Source organism: Ursus maritimus, unplaced genomic scaffold (assembly GCF_017311325.1).
Source record: "Ursus maritimus isolate PB19 unplaced genomic scaffold, ASM1731132v1 scaffold_3, whole genome shotgun sequence".
Lineage (NCBI taxonomy): Eukaryota > Metazoa > Chordata > Mammalia > Carnivora > Ursidae > Ursus > Ursus maritimus.
This window is the reverse complement of record NW_024425563.1, coordinates 90121198-90137251: the sequence shown is the minus strand read 5'-3', so window position 1 is coordinate 90137251 and position 16054 is coordinate 90121198. Positions and strand designations below refer to the sequence as shown.

The 16054-nt window shown below is 40.5% G+C and overlaps 1 protein-coding gene across 1 annotated transcript in view; it reads right to left on the bottom strand.

Annotated features, from left to right (window-relative positions):
* RALA (RAS like proto-oncogene A) overlaps positions 1-11326 on the bottom strand; it is a 72269-nt gene extending 60943 nt beyond the window's left edge. Inside the window, exon 1 of the mRNA XM_040644420.1 lies at positions 11132-11326. The gene's annotated coding sequence lies outside the window, so the exon portion shown is untranslated. The remainder of the gene's footprint in view (positions 1-11131) is intronic.
* Positions 11327-16054: the final 4728 nt, after the last annotated feature.

Sequence of the window (16054 nt, the reverse complement as noted above, 5' to 3'; positions counted from 1 at the left end):
AGAATGTAAGTTAATGGTTGCCTGGGGCTGGAGGTGGGAATGGAGATTATTAACTAGAAATGGGCAAAGGGATTTTATTGAAGTGATAAAAATGTTTTAAAACTGGATTATGGTGATGGTTACGCAATCAGTTACTAAAAATGACTGTAAACTTAAATGGGTGAATTTTATGGTATGCAAATTATATTTCAAAAAATTTAATTAGAAAAAATGAAATAAGAGACTAAAGAAGACATAATAAGCAAATAGAAATCATGAACCTTGACCAGACCCCGGATCAGAGGAAAAACAGCTATTAAAAACATTGGGTGGCAAGGAGGGAAGGAAATCTGAACCTGGGCTATGTATTACATGATGTTATAAAATTATTACTAATTTCCTTATGTGTTGCAATAGCATTAAGGTTATACAGGAGAATGCCTTTATTCTCAGAAGATGCAAGATAAAGTATATAGAGGTGAAGTTTCATGTTGTCTCCAGCCTTCTTTCAAATAGCAGAGAAAAATAAAAGCATCTGTACTTATAAAGTAAATGGGGCAAAATGATAATTGGTAATTGGTGATTGGGAAATACAGGTGTTCAATACTCTTTTAACTTTTTTATAAGTTTGGAATATTTCAAAATACAAAGTCGGGGAGGGCGGGGAAAGAACACTCTCCTTTCAAAATATAACCAAATGTAAAAGAATCACCAATGCAGTTCTCTATGTATTTCACAAAGAGGCATATAGTTTTATCTTTATTAACATAAAGAGGCATATTATCTTTATTAACATACAGATAATAACAGGGAACATATGGGAACTAAAAGTATAAAATAGTTACGCAGAGACTTAGCAAGGTAGAGCTTTATGAACATGCTAATACTAACCAATACTTTCTGAAATAATCATTTAAGACAAAGCAACATAGTTATTAGTTGGTGTGGAAATATTTAAGTTATAGGTATAGCCAAGAAAACATTGTTGAATGAAGGCCAATAAATTTTCCCATCCCAAAAAGCACCCATTCCACCTACATCTCTTGGCTGATACAAAGATCAAATGAGATCGTGTACACAAGAGTGCTGTTTCGATTTTAAAAAATTTAGTCACTTACACTTTGTACCTTCCTGGTAAGAATAGGAACACAAACATAGGATCAAACCTAGCATCATTTTTGGTTACTCTTGCGTATAACTGGTGTTCCTCAATTTTGTAGTCAACACTGCACCAACAGATCTTCATAACACTGTCTGTGTTCATTATGAATGATTCCCCTTCACTCTGTAACTTAGGCATTTTTTCTTTCTACTTGTTATGCCACAATTTTTGACAGTGTGCTTTTAACAATTTAAAGTTGTAACAGCTTGAAACTCATCAAACACACTAATGTAAAACAGAAATCTTGTTATGAATCAAAAGCAAAGTTCACTTGGAAGTTCAAACAAAAAGCCACGTTTATAGTTTTTACAATAAAGAAAACATTCTTGCAATCGGGCCTCAAAGTAAAATATCTAAGAAGAAAAAGACATGATATACTAAGATGTCATTACTTCACATTCACAGGGCAGCTCAGACAAAGTATTCTAGCAGATGAAAGAAGATAATCACACCCACTGTGATGGATGTAATTAAAAAGAAGGACTGTAACAAATGTTGGTGAGGAGGCAGAGAAACTGGGAACCCTCATACACGGATCCTGGGCATGTAAAACAGTGCAGGTGCTTTAGGAAACAGTCTGGCAGTTTCTCAAAATGTTAAACATGGACTTACCACATGACTGAGTAATTCCGTTCCTATATATATATACCCAGGAGAAATGAAAACACACGTCCATGCAAAACATGCACATCAATGTTCATGGCAGCATTATTCAATATAAGCCAAAAAGTGGAAACACCCAAATCTGTCCCTCAACTGAAAAATGGATAAACAAAATGTGGTATATCTATCCAATGGAACATTATTCAGCCATAAAAAGGAACGAAGTACTGGTACATGCCACAACCTGGATGAACACTGAAAACATGCTGAGTGAAAGAAGCCAAACATAAAAGACCACATAGTGTATGATTCCATTTATGGAATCCAGAAATGTCCAGAACAGGAAAATCTGTAGAGATGGTGAGTGGATAAGTAGTTCCCCTGGGCTGGAGGGAATCAGGAGCCATAGCTAATGAACATGGAGTTCCTTTTTGGGGTCATGAAAACGTTCTTAAATCAGACAGACAGTGGTGATGACTGTACAATGCTGTGACTACTAAAAACCACTGAATTATACTTTAAAAGAGTAAATTTTATGGTATGTGAATTACATCTCAATAAATCTGTTATCTTTTTTAAATCCAGCCCCTCCATTCACCCAAAATAAGCAAATGACGTAAAGACAATTCATAGAGGGACGCCTGGGTGGCTCAGTTGGTTAAGTGTCTGCCTTTGGCTCATGTCATGATCCCAGGGTCCCGGGAATGAGTCCCTCATCAGGCTCCTTGCTCAGTGGGGAGCCTGCTTCTCCCTCTGCCTGCCACTCCCCCTGCTTGTGTGCATGCTCTCTCTGACAAAGAAACAAAATCTTAAAAAAAAAAAAAAGACAATTTACAGAACAAAAAATATAAATGACCAGTTACTGTACAAAGAGTTTAAGCAGTTGTGCCCAAATAAACTTTAAACAAAACAAAATATAAAGAGTGAGTTTTATGATCTCATAAAAGCAAAAGAGCCAAAGCAAAGAATAAGAAGAGATAAGCAGACCAAATGATCAAGTTTTATTTATTCTGAGGGATCAAGAAAGCTACTAAAACCCACAAGCAGCAAATAAGAACAAATGAAGTAACAGACACAGAGAATGATCTTAGCTGTAGCACAGAGACACAGAAATAAGGAGACTGTGGAGACCAACAAGGTAGTGGGAAAGTTAACCAATAATCCAGGCATTAAGACTGGGACAACCAAAGACCTCAGGGAATGGGGATTTTCTGTCACAGACAAAATGTCTTAGGCAGAAGGATGAGGGGAGACAGACTGTCCTCAGCCTTAAAAGTGGGGGTAGGTGAAGTAAGGGAAAAAAACAGGAATAGAAAAAAAATCAGCCTCCTCCCCAAGCTCTGCCATCAAGGTGCCATCAATGTACCAGAGGGTGGGACTTGAGGGTCTTCAAGGCAGGGCAGTCCCCACACCCCGTCGAGGCTGAACTGCATGCCAGTGAGTTCTACTGAACTACATGACTCAGAGAGAAAAAGGCAACATGGGTCCCAGGAAAAGTGGAGTTGGACAAATGGACCACTTAGCTGGTGAGTGAGAGCTCTTCAACCTAGGCACAAGAAGAGATTATTAAACACTCTACCCACCAGTGCTCCTGAGACAGTGAAGATGGACAACAGGCCATGGACTATGACTTGGAAGGACTTCTGGGGAGTAGCTCCTCAGAATAAGGGGCAAGAAATTAATAAATATCCTATCACCCAGCACTCCTGGGAAAGGAAATACTTAGAATGACAAAGACAACAGGATGTGGATTGGGAGTTCACAAATGGACCTAGATAATTGTGAAATTATAAGAAATCTACAGAAAACATGCTATTTAAACTTTCTGGGTGAATTAGATGGCAGTAAAATGAAAGCACCGTCTAGAACTTGGGAGGCAGCACTGGTGTGTATCCATAACTGACATGGGGATGGAACGTGCGCTGGACGCCCAACACTTGATTCCACACAACCATATTGCTTCCAGCTAGAGGACTAAGTCTTTGAAAAATGAATTCTGGGGCACCTGGGTAGCTCAGTGAGTTGAGCGTCTGCCTTCGGCTTGGGTTGTGATCCCAGGGTCCTGAGATCGAGTCCCACATCAGACTCCCCACTCAGTGGGGAGTCTGCTTCCCCCTCCCTCTCTGTCCCACCCCCTCCGTTCAGGCTCTGTCTTTCGCTTTCACTCTCTCTCAAATAAATAAATAAAATCTTAAAAACAAAACAAAGCATATTCTTAAACAAAAAAGAAAAAGAAAAAAGAAAATGAATTCTGGAGAAAGAACAGATGATCCAGACCCTACAGACTTGTCTGGAACCACCCCACATCTGTGTACGTTAGGTGGATAAACTCATCTAATTACAAACCTGCCTAGCCATATGGCCTGTAGCCCCAAGAACCCAAGCCATGACCACATCAATACAAGGTAAGCCTAATTTATCTTTTTGCAATGCAAAGAAACCACTTGAGACTGCGAAAGCCTAGAAGGGCACCCTCAGATCATCATAGACACATGGCAGCTTTGGCCTAGAGGGGAAAAGGAGGTCACCCTGTGGCATCCATGACTGGCTGAGAAAAAACTACAATGAAGTTCGACAAAACTGTGCGGCAAGGTAAGAACAAAACTTAGGACTAGTTGCATGAACTGGGAAACTACACATCAGCCCTTACTGTGCTTATCTTTGTACTTTGCCTGCTAAGAAAGTCCACCTTTCCTGCCTCTCACCACATGCATCTCCATTTATAATCACAGAGACAGTGAAGGACTGCAGTCTTTGAAATGCTCTTCCATATCTAAGTTAATATCTAGTACAATGTACAAGGGACTTCTGGGTATATCCACAGGAAAATAATAATAAACCAATCAGCATCTGTTATTAAAGACACAGAAAAAAATATGTATATATCCACAGAAAAAAATAATAAAGCAATCAGCATCTCTTATTAAAGACACTGTTAAACTGCAGTTTAACTGTCCTGAAGATATTAATCAATACAATTAGATAGGAAAACAATTAGAGGCATAACCATTGGAAAAGAAAGGATTGAAATCTCTGCAGGTGATATAATAGTATCTGAGCCTAAAAGAAGCAGTGATAAAAGTAATTCAAATGTTGAGTTTAGCAAAAATCTGTAATATTCATATACATGAGTAATAACCAGTTAGAACATAATAATATATAAGAAAATTCTATTTATAATAGCAACAACAACAACAAAGATAAAATGCTTAGGAATAAACTTAACAAGAAATGTTCAAAACTTGTATGAAGGAAATTATAAACCATTCCACAAAGACATAAAAGTAGTTTTGAAAAAATATTGCTTATTCTAGGTTAAGATGTCTCCAACCATCAAGAAATTATTTCTAAGTTAAATCATAAGTTTTATGCAATCTCAATAAAAATAGCAATAAGCTTTTTAATAAATGGACTTAGATAAACTGATGCTAAAGTTCATATGGAAAAATAAAACATGCAGTAGCAGGGACAACAATGAAGAGGATGAATATAATGGGGACTAGTCCTACATGGTATGAAATCATATACAAGGCCTCCATGACCGAAACAGTGTGTTATTGGTGCATGAATAGTCAGACAGTCCAACAGAATAAAATACACCCAACTACATATAGAAATCTAGTATATGATAAAGGAAGCAAAGTTGTTGTTGTTTTTTTTTTTTTTAGACTTTATTTATTTATTTGACAGAGAGAGACAGCCAGTGAGAGAGGGAACACAAGCAGTGGGAGAGGAAGAAGCAGGCTCCCAGTGGAGGAGCCCGATGCGGGGTTCGATCCCAGGACTCTGGGATCACACCCTGAGCCATAGGCAGATGCTTAATGACTGAGCCACCCAGGCACCCCGGGAGCAAACATTTTTTAAAAATAAATGCCATTGGGACAACTGGATAGCCATGTAGAAAATGATAACATTATATCTATTCCTCACACCAAATACAGAAATGTACTCCAAATGGATCAGAAAACTAAAAGTGGAGAATGGAACTATACTGAGTATTAAAAGGCATGGGTAAATTCCTCTATAACCTGGGGATAAAGAAAGGCTCTCTAATAATAACTAAAAATCCAGATGTAATAAATTTAAGATTAATATATTTGATGGGGTGCCTGGGTTGCTCAGTTGGTTAGGGATCTGCCTTTGGTTCAGGTCATGATTCCAGGGTCCTGGGATGGAGCCCAACGTCAGGCTCCCTGCTTAGTTCTCCCTTTCCCTCTGCCACCCTCCTGCTTGTGCTCTCTCTCTCTCTCTCTCTCAAATAAATAAAAATAAAAATCTTCAAAAAAAATAAAATAAAAATAAAAAGTGGGCAAATAACGTGAACAATTATTTTTTAAAATGTGAAAAATGGCCCTTTAATATACAAAATGTTCAATTCACAAATTAAGACTATATTGAGATACCATTTCTCACCTATTAGATTGGCAGAAATTCAAAAGCTTGACAATACACTCTGTTGGGAGGCACTCTTACACACTGCTGGTAGGTATTCAAAATAGTATAGCTTCATTAAGGAGAGGAATTTGGCAATATCTAACAAATCTTATATATGCACTTATCCTCAATATTTACTTCCAACAATACAAAGACACATGTACGTAAAGATTTTCGTTATAACGTCATTTGTAATTGAAATATACTGGAAGTTACTTAAATGTCCAAGTACAGGAGACTGGTTGAATAAACCATGGAGTACTACGCAGTTAAGAAAGAAAATTATTTATTTTAATTTACATGTATCTTTTTTCAAATAGCTACTAAATTTTTAGGACTTAAATACTTATTAAGTTGCTTGGGTCTATTTAATAAATCAAACCGTTAGGTGTCTCTTTTGATCTAGGGATGCTGTGAAAAAATTGATATAAGGATGCCATGCACTAAGAAAGTTTGGGAACTTCTGGTAAAGGCCTGTGAAGGCTTTTAAGAGTGTATTTATGTGTGTAGTTATGAGTTATGTGTGTAGGTACTATGGACTGTGGTCAACAAAATTTACAATAGACTAATGAAGGCACTGCCCATAGTGGTCAAAGTGCTATGATGAATTTTATGGCAGCCCATAAAAAGAGCAACTAGCCCAGTCTTGAAAGTTGTTGAGGTTTTTACTTGTTGGTTTTTTGGTTTCTTGTTTTTGAGGGTTGAGATCAAGAGAAAGAATCTAATCAAGATACAGTTTTTGGAGAGGTACAAGCTACACTGAGTGCTGGAAGACAAGCAGGCATATACTAGATGGGGGTAAGGAGGAATGGCTGCCACTAGAAGAACATGGAATGGCGCACTAAGAAAACGCAAGCATTCTAGAAGCTTGGTATTGCTGGAACAGAATATCCTAGAAGAGGAGAGATGAGGCTAGAGAGTTAGGGAAGGAGCAGGTCTTGAAAGTTTTGTATATGACATTAAGGATGAAAGGAGTTTGGATTTTATTAAAGGGCAAGAAGGAGCTGCAAACAGGCTTTAAGCAGGGGAGTGTCACGACTGCTCTAACCAAGTGTGGAGAACAGATCCGGGTGGGGTGGGCAGCAAAAGGCTAATAGGCTGCTGCAGTAATCCAGAATAGATCTAGACAGGGCAGCTGAACCAAAACATTTGCAATCAGTAGTGGGCGACCTCCATTTTCAATGAGTTACTATGCTAGCTACTCAACTGCACTAGAAAGCAGGGATCCTGTGGCTTAGACAACTACAGTCGTGATCTTTGTGGAAGCTGGGGATCTCTGCCTGCCCTTCACGATGCATCTGGGAGTAGAAGTCATTTCATAATGTTGCTATGTTTTATTCTCCAACATGACATTGTCAAACCCTGACATTTAGTTTCAGTAAGTGAATTCAGCAACCCAATTGGATCCCAGACTTCAAAAAGATTGTGTGTCAAGCGTTAGGTCTATTGCATCTAATAGGGAATTCTGTGAAGGACTTTAAGAATAGTATCCTAATATTTTATGTAAGCTTGCTGTTTTTGGCTTGTACAGACTACCCTCTTGATGTTGAGGAATTATACCTCAGGTATAATTACATCAAAGATTCAAATTCTCTTCTAAAATTTACTCACATGACTCTTAAAACTCATAGAGCTTTAATTTCATTTTTTCTATATTGTAACTAAATCCTTTTGAGTGTAGTAAGGTAGTTAAGAAAGGTGCCTTAGAGCCAAAGAAAAAACAAAGAGTAATGGTTCCTAATGGGGGCTGGGAATGAGCCATTTTTTACTTAGACCTACATACTGTTTGAACACATCCTTCAAATTAAGCCCATTCAAAGTGCATTTTTCAAAAAAACTGCACAGGCTTGGGAAGGTTAAAGAGAGTTCTACCAGTACTGAATAGCAATTAGACCCTTACAAGAACCCTGCCACCTTTAAGCCTCTATATTAAAACCAAAGTGAAAACGATACATGGTTTGAAACGGTAAAAACAGACCCAGGATACCTCTGCCTCTTCTACCATTCTTCCCAATTCCGCCCCCTCTTCCCCAACATTCTCCCACTACCTTCTTTAGTGAAAGAACTAAAAAACAAGATTTCAGGAAAGGACACTACAAAATAGGTTTTCCATAGTCCCCTCAAGTAGGGATTATTCAGGTATTTAGAGGTAAAAAGCAGTAATCAATCAACACCACCGCTGGTTCCTAACTTTACTCCTCCAGGACCCTTATCTGAACATTACCCAACCACTTCATCATGGCACACACAGCGGATGATAACACCGTATTTGCAGGCACGCTGGAGATAACCAGTGGTAACCCCAGGGCCCACTTGATGGCCAAGAGTGCTGAGATCATTAGATTCATGTTCCTGGAGCTCAGTTCAATCAGAAACTTGTTTTTCCTCAGCTTTTTAGGATTAATTGCAACACACAATGCTCTCGGAAATCGTTACTTTCAAATCCAGACTCTCCTAAATACTAAGTACTAGCCTCTAGTCAACAGCTTCACTTAGGCTTAGTAAAGTACGGAAAAACTACCTTACAGAGGTACTGTGGAGATTAAAAATAATATAACTAAAGCTCTTATCACAGTGCTTGGCAGGCAATCAATGTATACGGATTGTTATTACCAAGAGAGTTGCTGAATTAAAAAAGAGAGATCTGACCTCTGTATAGTGGTGATGTTGCTGAGGTAAGAAACTGCAGGCTTCCCTCTCTTTAGTGTCTAAGAGTTAAAACATCTTATAAAACAATAAAAACCATAAACTGTCTCCCTACTACTTCCAAATCATAATCTTTTTCCTCATGAAAAACACATACTATTTTTAAAATGACTGTCCTTGTCACCCATCTATAAGGATTACAAGTGTGTATAACAGTGATACACACGCATACAAGAAGTGATTCTGGTACATTCATTTATATCCTGCAGCAGCTGGGCTTGGAAAACCGGTGCAGGACCACCACCAGACATTTGGAGAGGAAAGAAGATATCATCAGCACTTTTTTTTTTGGACCTCTCCAAAGTGAAAATAACCCAACCATCTATAGACAAAAATTATTCCCCCACACAAATGGTAGACAAGCTTCTTCCCTATAATTAGCCCTTTTCTCCCTGAAAGCCCTGTAAAGAAAGGGTTGTATGAAACTACTTTAAAATACGTGATACAGATGACTGCACATTCAGCAGACACACTAGAGAACATCTGGATCTCTGCAAAGAAATGTGAAAGTGGCTACTGGTAAATCACGCCAAGGTCATACCAGGATGTCAGAGGATTTCATGTACCCATGGGAGAAATAAGCCACTATAAGCAATTCTGTGATGTATCATGTTTTCCGAACAGTGGTGATTCCCAATTTCCTCTTTTTTATAAGATATGGTAGGGTTATCAACCCCAAACATAAACTTCCTATCACTAGGAAATCTCTTCTTAATAACCCTGGATAATCATGTTTAAGTAGTAAGTATTGAAGACTGGAATACAAGTTATTTTAATGCCAATCACAATACCCCAAATATAATTTTAACCTTTCAGGGAGGATAGTTTTGGAAGGACAGAAAATGATTCTTCTTGAATTGTCCTTTTACCACGCTAAAAAAACATTAAGACAAAGCAAAGTCTGTATGTTCCAAGAAATAGGAACACAAACAAAAAACCAACAAAATAAATGACTCCTAAGGCAACTGTGGGATCACCTACACATTCATTCATTTAGTGAAGAAATATGGGAATAACTTCTATGTTCCAGTCATCACTGTGAACACAGGGACGCATAAGACATGGTTCTTGTCCTGAAAATATTCAGTCTAAAAATAATGTCTGAAGAGTCACAAGAGTCATTTTATAGTAATATTGTATTAATAGACACAGAAACACATAAACTAGTAAGATACATTTAAATATATTAACAAACAAGCTTAAAAAAAAAAAGGCCTTCTACTGCCAGTTAGTATTAACAAATTTTGTTATCCGAGTTTGGGAACATGATTAAAGTTGTCATGTACTTTCAGGACAAAAATTAACTTATGACACATGTTTTAGAAAGGCCTCCCCACTCCACCCGCCCCACAACACACACCAAACACAATTTGTAAATTGGGTGCTTTTCAGCTTGACACGTAGGGCGTGGCACTGGAGTTCTCACACAATCCCAAAGACACTTGGATAAGCTCTCACAAGTCTGGCCATTCAGGTTTCCCAAGCAAAGGCCAGTTAACTCCCTAATTCTCCTTAAACCTTGAAACAACACTGCCACCTCTCTGTGCTGTCATCCCTGCCCACTTACACACATATACCCAGGCTAAAACCTACAAATCACATCTTCCACTCCTGGAAAACCATAAGGAACAAATCACAGAGGAATTACCCCCTCACTCAAAAAAATATCTATATTCTCTTTCTCTTTAGAGGCTAGATTACCCCAATATGGGTGAACCTGTGCAGTTCAATGCAGAGCATCTAATGATTTCAGTCTGAAAAATCCATTCCTTTAACTGGCACAAAACCCTGGCGGAGATGCTTAAAAAGCAACTGCTCTAGTACAGGCGAGGAGTGGAAGAAAGGAAAGGAGGGGAGAGGGGCGGAGTGAAGCGCGGGGACTGCGGCGGTGGCGACGGGTCCCCCCAGGTCGCGGGCACCGCCCAGGCGGGGACCTCGGCGCGGCGGGGCAGAGATGCAGGGTGACCTTCCGACGAGGCCAACTCAAGGAGGTGCTGGGCTCGGAGGACCGCGCCGCAGCCGCCGGCTCTCGGGGGTGCGCTCGCCCGCACAGCACCGAACACCGCGTCCCGGATTCCAGCCCGGGCTCGTCCCGCAGCTCATTCCCGGGTAGAACGCGGGATGTGCAATCTCGGCGTCCGGGCCCTGAGCCTGGGCCTCGGCCAGCCGCCGCCCGGACACACCCCCGCCGCCGCCACCCCGGCGGCCCCAACCCCTCCCGGGGCGGCCCGGGCAGGCATTGCTCACCTGCACCGCAAGCCGGTCCGCCGCCCCGCGGGCTCCGGAAGCCGCGGCTGAGCTGGCTTCGGTCGGAAAGCGCTTGGCCCCTGTCGTCTGGGAGGCTCCCCGCCGCGAGCGGCAGAAAGACGAGTCCGACGGGCGGCGGCGGAGCCTGGGCGGCAGGAGGAGGAGGAGGACTCGGGGCGCTCCGCTCTCCGGAGATCCACCCTCCTCCTGGCCGCTCTGCAGCAGCCGCCGCAGATCACTTCCGGGGCGCTGGGGGAGCGGGGCGGGGCCGGCTGGGGAGCAACTTCCTGTCCGTGGGCGGAGAGGAGGGTGTTGGGGGCCGAGGCCGGAGAACAATAGCCACGAGTGCGCGGGCTTGGCGGCGTCCACCCGCTGCGTGCCGAGAGCTGGCTGCACTGCCCTATGGACAGCCCCACCCACGGCTCCTCGCGCCGGGCGAGGTGGAGTCGTCTCCCGGGGTCCGGGCGCTGCCGCAAGCCTCGCGGAGGTTCCCGGATTTCGGCGTCGGCGCCGCGACGTCCTTGTCTCTTTCTGGGGACCAGGAGGGGGTTCTCGGGGAAGGAGGGAAAAGCGGAGGCCGCCATCTTGCTTTCGGGGGGCAGCTGCTTCTCCCTCGTTGTCCAAGGGTGGAGGCCACTCTGTCCCGTGGCCGGGGTTTTCCAGAGTGGAGCTGGCGACGTGGCTCGTTGCGGGCCGAATCCTTGGAGATGGTGTGCTCAGTTGCCTGCCCTGGCGGGAGAGTTTCGGCAGTGCCCTGGGCCTCGTGTCTAACTGCTGATCCCTGGAGAACTCGGCCCCGAGGGTGGTCTGTGATCCTTTACTGAGGGGGCTCAAGCCTCCCGGACACCGCAGGTCTGCTGTCTGGTGCGGCGCTGAGACCAAACGGCGCCCCCATCTTGTGATTTGGTAGCTTAAGTTAGAAGTAGTTCCACTAAATCGGTTGCTTTATTTGAGTCCTTCCACAGATTGGAAATAGATCGTTTGCCTAACATCCGTTAGCACTAAAGAGTCTTACATTTATCCCCTTATCTCCTCCCACTGTTGAGTACCAACTCCCTGCTTTGCACAACTCATTCAAGGAGTGCCCAGTCTAATGGGCAGACGTGAGAGCAAATAATTATGATTGGAAGTATGGTATATCGAGGTATACAGAGGAAAGAGTGAATGACTCGTACCTGCGTTAGATTTTCAAGATAAGGGATTTTCCCACACAAACCTAAGGGGGTGGGATGGTAAATCCAGATCCTAACAAAAAGGACATGCAGCACAGGGACAAATAATATGTATTTAGAAGTCTGGATAATAATTACCGGACTTTAAAGTTCAAGCCTGAGTTGCTGAAAAAGATGAATCTGGAGAAGCAGATAGGAACCAAATTGTGAACTCCTTGGTGAGGCAATGAATAGAGGAATGACCCTGGACAGTTTTATAATTTAGGCTGTTGGTAGAGGCCATTAGCTGAGGGGAGGAGAAGGATAAGAGGGCTTGTAGACAAGGGGCGTGACAAATCAAGAGAAAGGGTAAGGACCATTACACGAGTGTCAGGGAGCACTCAAAGAAGAGGGATTCCTAAAATATCAGGATGCTAAATCAACTGATCATAATTGTAATTGATCGCTGGGGGCAGATTCTGGGTAAGCAAATAGAAGTGGCCACATGATGCCTTGTTTCGCTTTTAGGGGAAGGTAAAGGTGTAATTTACCAAATGAGATAGGGAATGGCCGGGATGGGATGGGGAAGGGATGTGGAAAACGAGTGCGATTTTGGACCTGGCCAGCTTGAAGTACCAGTGGTGCTGTCTAATGGCAGTTGCTACATGGGTCTAGAGCTCTGGGGAAATTCTGGGGGGAAGTTAGAAACACCACAGGCTTGTCTCACCACATCCAAGCCCACTGCAGTCTCACTTCATTGAGCACAGTTTCAAAACCACTTTCTCCCTACCTTTTCTTGGGAAAATTGCTGAAATATTACATTTTTAAAGTCCCCACGTGGTGATACGTATGCCCGTGCACATGCTAATACTCAAATGTTTAATGTTCTTGTTAAGGACCAGGAAGGTCAGGCTTACAAAAAACCGAGTATGACAGTGATAACTAGTATAGCAGCACAAACTCAGAAGATGAAATATCATTGTTAATTTTAAAAAATTATGGGTTTAATCCTTGCAATAAACAGCTTCTTTAAAGCAGCCACAAAGGATTGAGGACAGTAGGGTGCACAAATATCTCTTGAATGGAGAACGAGGAGGATGACTTCAAGAAGAGTGAGCAATGGGAACACAATGACAGACAACCTCAAGTTCATTAGTCAGCCTGTCTCAGCTGCTTTTTGCCTGTTGATAGCCACGCTTACCTAGCTGAAAGCAGTCAGAAATAGAATGGATCATTTTGAGCGAGTCTTCAGAAAGCTACAAATAACAAAAGCCCTATAAATAAGAGCTACAGTGGCAAACCAATTATTAGTTTTTATTCAGCATTTTGAACATAAAAAATAAGGAACTCTCACCTTTAGTTCACAGATTATTCAAATACATTATTCTCAGCTTTCCTGGAGTAGAAATACATGTAGGTGTACTAAACCGTGTAATGGATACCATACTGAACTGGAAATGGGAACAATGATCTCAAGGCCCTTTTTTGTTCTTACTTCACCATACGACCCTAGCACAGTCACTTAACCTCTCCATGCCCTAGTTTCTTTGTAAAATAGAGATAATAATAACCCTCTACTGACCTGCCTCTCAGAGATATTATAAGAAATAACAAATTAGTGCTTTAAAAGCTCTTTGAGGTACTTGGATGAAAGGGTATAATTGTAACTACATATCATTAATAATTAGCACTAATATCCAGTAGAACTCATGAGCGTTCCTAAATTTGCTGCCTGGGCGACTCAGAGAACATGAAGGATTCTGTTTTTAAAATAGGCTTAGATTACAAAAGGAAAAAAAAGAGATTTCTTCTTGTGAGTTTGATTTTTATTATGATCAAACCTTGTGTATTAAATATAGTATGAGTAAAAAGTAAAAGAAATTTTTAGTCACTACAATTCTTATGTTCACTGCTGTTACAGCTAATCTATGTTTTTTGGGGGGATGTATAGGTAAGTATGCTTTTCAGAATCTTGTAGAATTAATGATTAGTTTACTGAAATTAGTTTACTGGAATTGTCTATGAAAGCATTACTCATGTCCCTATAGAATAATAAGAATTTTGCCTGCAATTACATGTTTATCTGACACATGAAGCATTCCTGTGAATCTTCAGTCATTCCCATCGTTGTTTAATCAGAAATACAAAATAAAATGTATGGGCCTGTGAAGTTTTGTCCAATATCTACCCTACAGTAGATGAAATGTTGCCTATTAGATTAGTGGCTTCAGTATTTCTACTTTGAAAGATATATGCATAAACACATTTAAACATATTCATGGCTATATAATGTGCATATTTGTATACACATAACTTATTATGTACCAATTTAATATGATGTGAATGTACATTAACCACACATATAGTAACAATAGTAACAACAAAAGCCTCTTTGGGTGTATTGGCCAGATAAGAAAGCAGTGGTTATTAGCAATTTGTCACTATTGTTGGAAAAGCAACTCAAAATACATGTTATCTACAATACCCATGGTACCTTAACATTTATATTACTTCATTTTGTTTTCACAACTTTGTGAGGCACACATTATTCAAAAAAAGAGGCTCAGAGGGCTTAAATACTTGCTACAAATTGTCGAGTAGCAGAGTCAAAGTCAAACTTTTGAGACTCTCCAATGCACTGTTCCCTGTAGTACTTGATACCGCGATTACCAGCTTGATAGGACAGTAATGCCAGAATGTATTTATAATATGGACATTTCTGGCTTAGATTGATTGCCTGCAGAATCTAAAATTCAGCCAGACTTAAATTTTTAAAACTTAAGCTGCTGTTCTTATGTTTATGGCTGTGTCTTCACCAAAAACTTTGTTGTATTCATCTGTGTATCTGTCATGATGTTGGGCATAAATACTCAAAGTATTTTAGGGATGAAAATAGAAAGTATATTGTGATCATCAGTTGAATCAGAAAAAAACAACCCATATATATAATCACCTCCAAAACAGGTGTGTATGTGTGCGTGTATAACACCCTCCTTCGAATTCTGATCATCAGGTTTGGGAAGCTCTAGTTTCATTAACTTATTCAAGGTCACCCACAACCGTAAAAAGAGCCAGAAACAAACTCAAATCTTTTAAGTCCTAGTTAAAGATCTTTTCACTGACCCTTTACTGTCCTTTAACTGACTACATACGACGAAGTAGGAGACAAAAAATAGCAATTTCAATTTTTTTAAGTTATTTTTTTTTACCATATTGTGTTACATGGTTTTATTTTTTTTAGAGATTTTATTTTTTTAAGTATCTGTATACCCAACATAGGGCTTGAACTCACGACCCCAAGATAAGAGTTGTATACTCTACGGATAGAGCCAGCCAGGTGCCCCTCTGTTATGTGATTTTAGGATTAAATGAGTTCATACCCGTAGAGTGCTTTATATATGTAGAGTGCCACTTGGCATGTGACTAGTAGTGTAAGTGTTAAATAATAGTCTGTTGTCTAATTATAGTGCTCCCGTTGCCCAGGGTTAAAACTGGTAAAATCATGTTAGAAAGAGACATTTTCTGTGTAGAAAAAATGTATGTAATTAATGTTGGAATCCTCAGTCTTTTGGGGGGGGGTCATGGAACCTCTGAATTTGTATAGCTGAAAGTATTTCTATGTTGTTTCTTTAAATCTTTCTTGACATATTAAAAGAAATGTTAATAATATACCTATTAAATACAGTTTTGGACTTGTAGCTGTGTAGTATTTTCATATCATTTTCTTTAAGATACAGTTATAGTTAAGGCACATGAGATGATGTACTATATT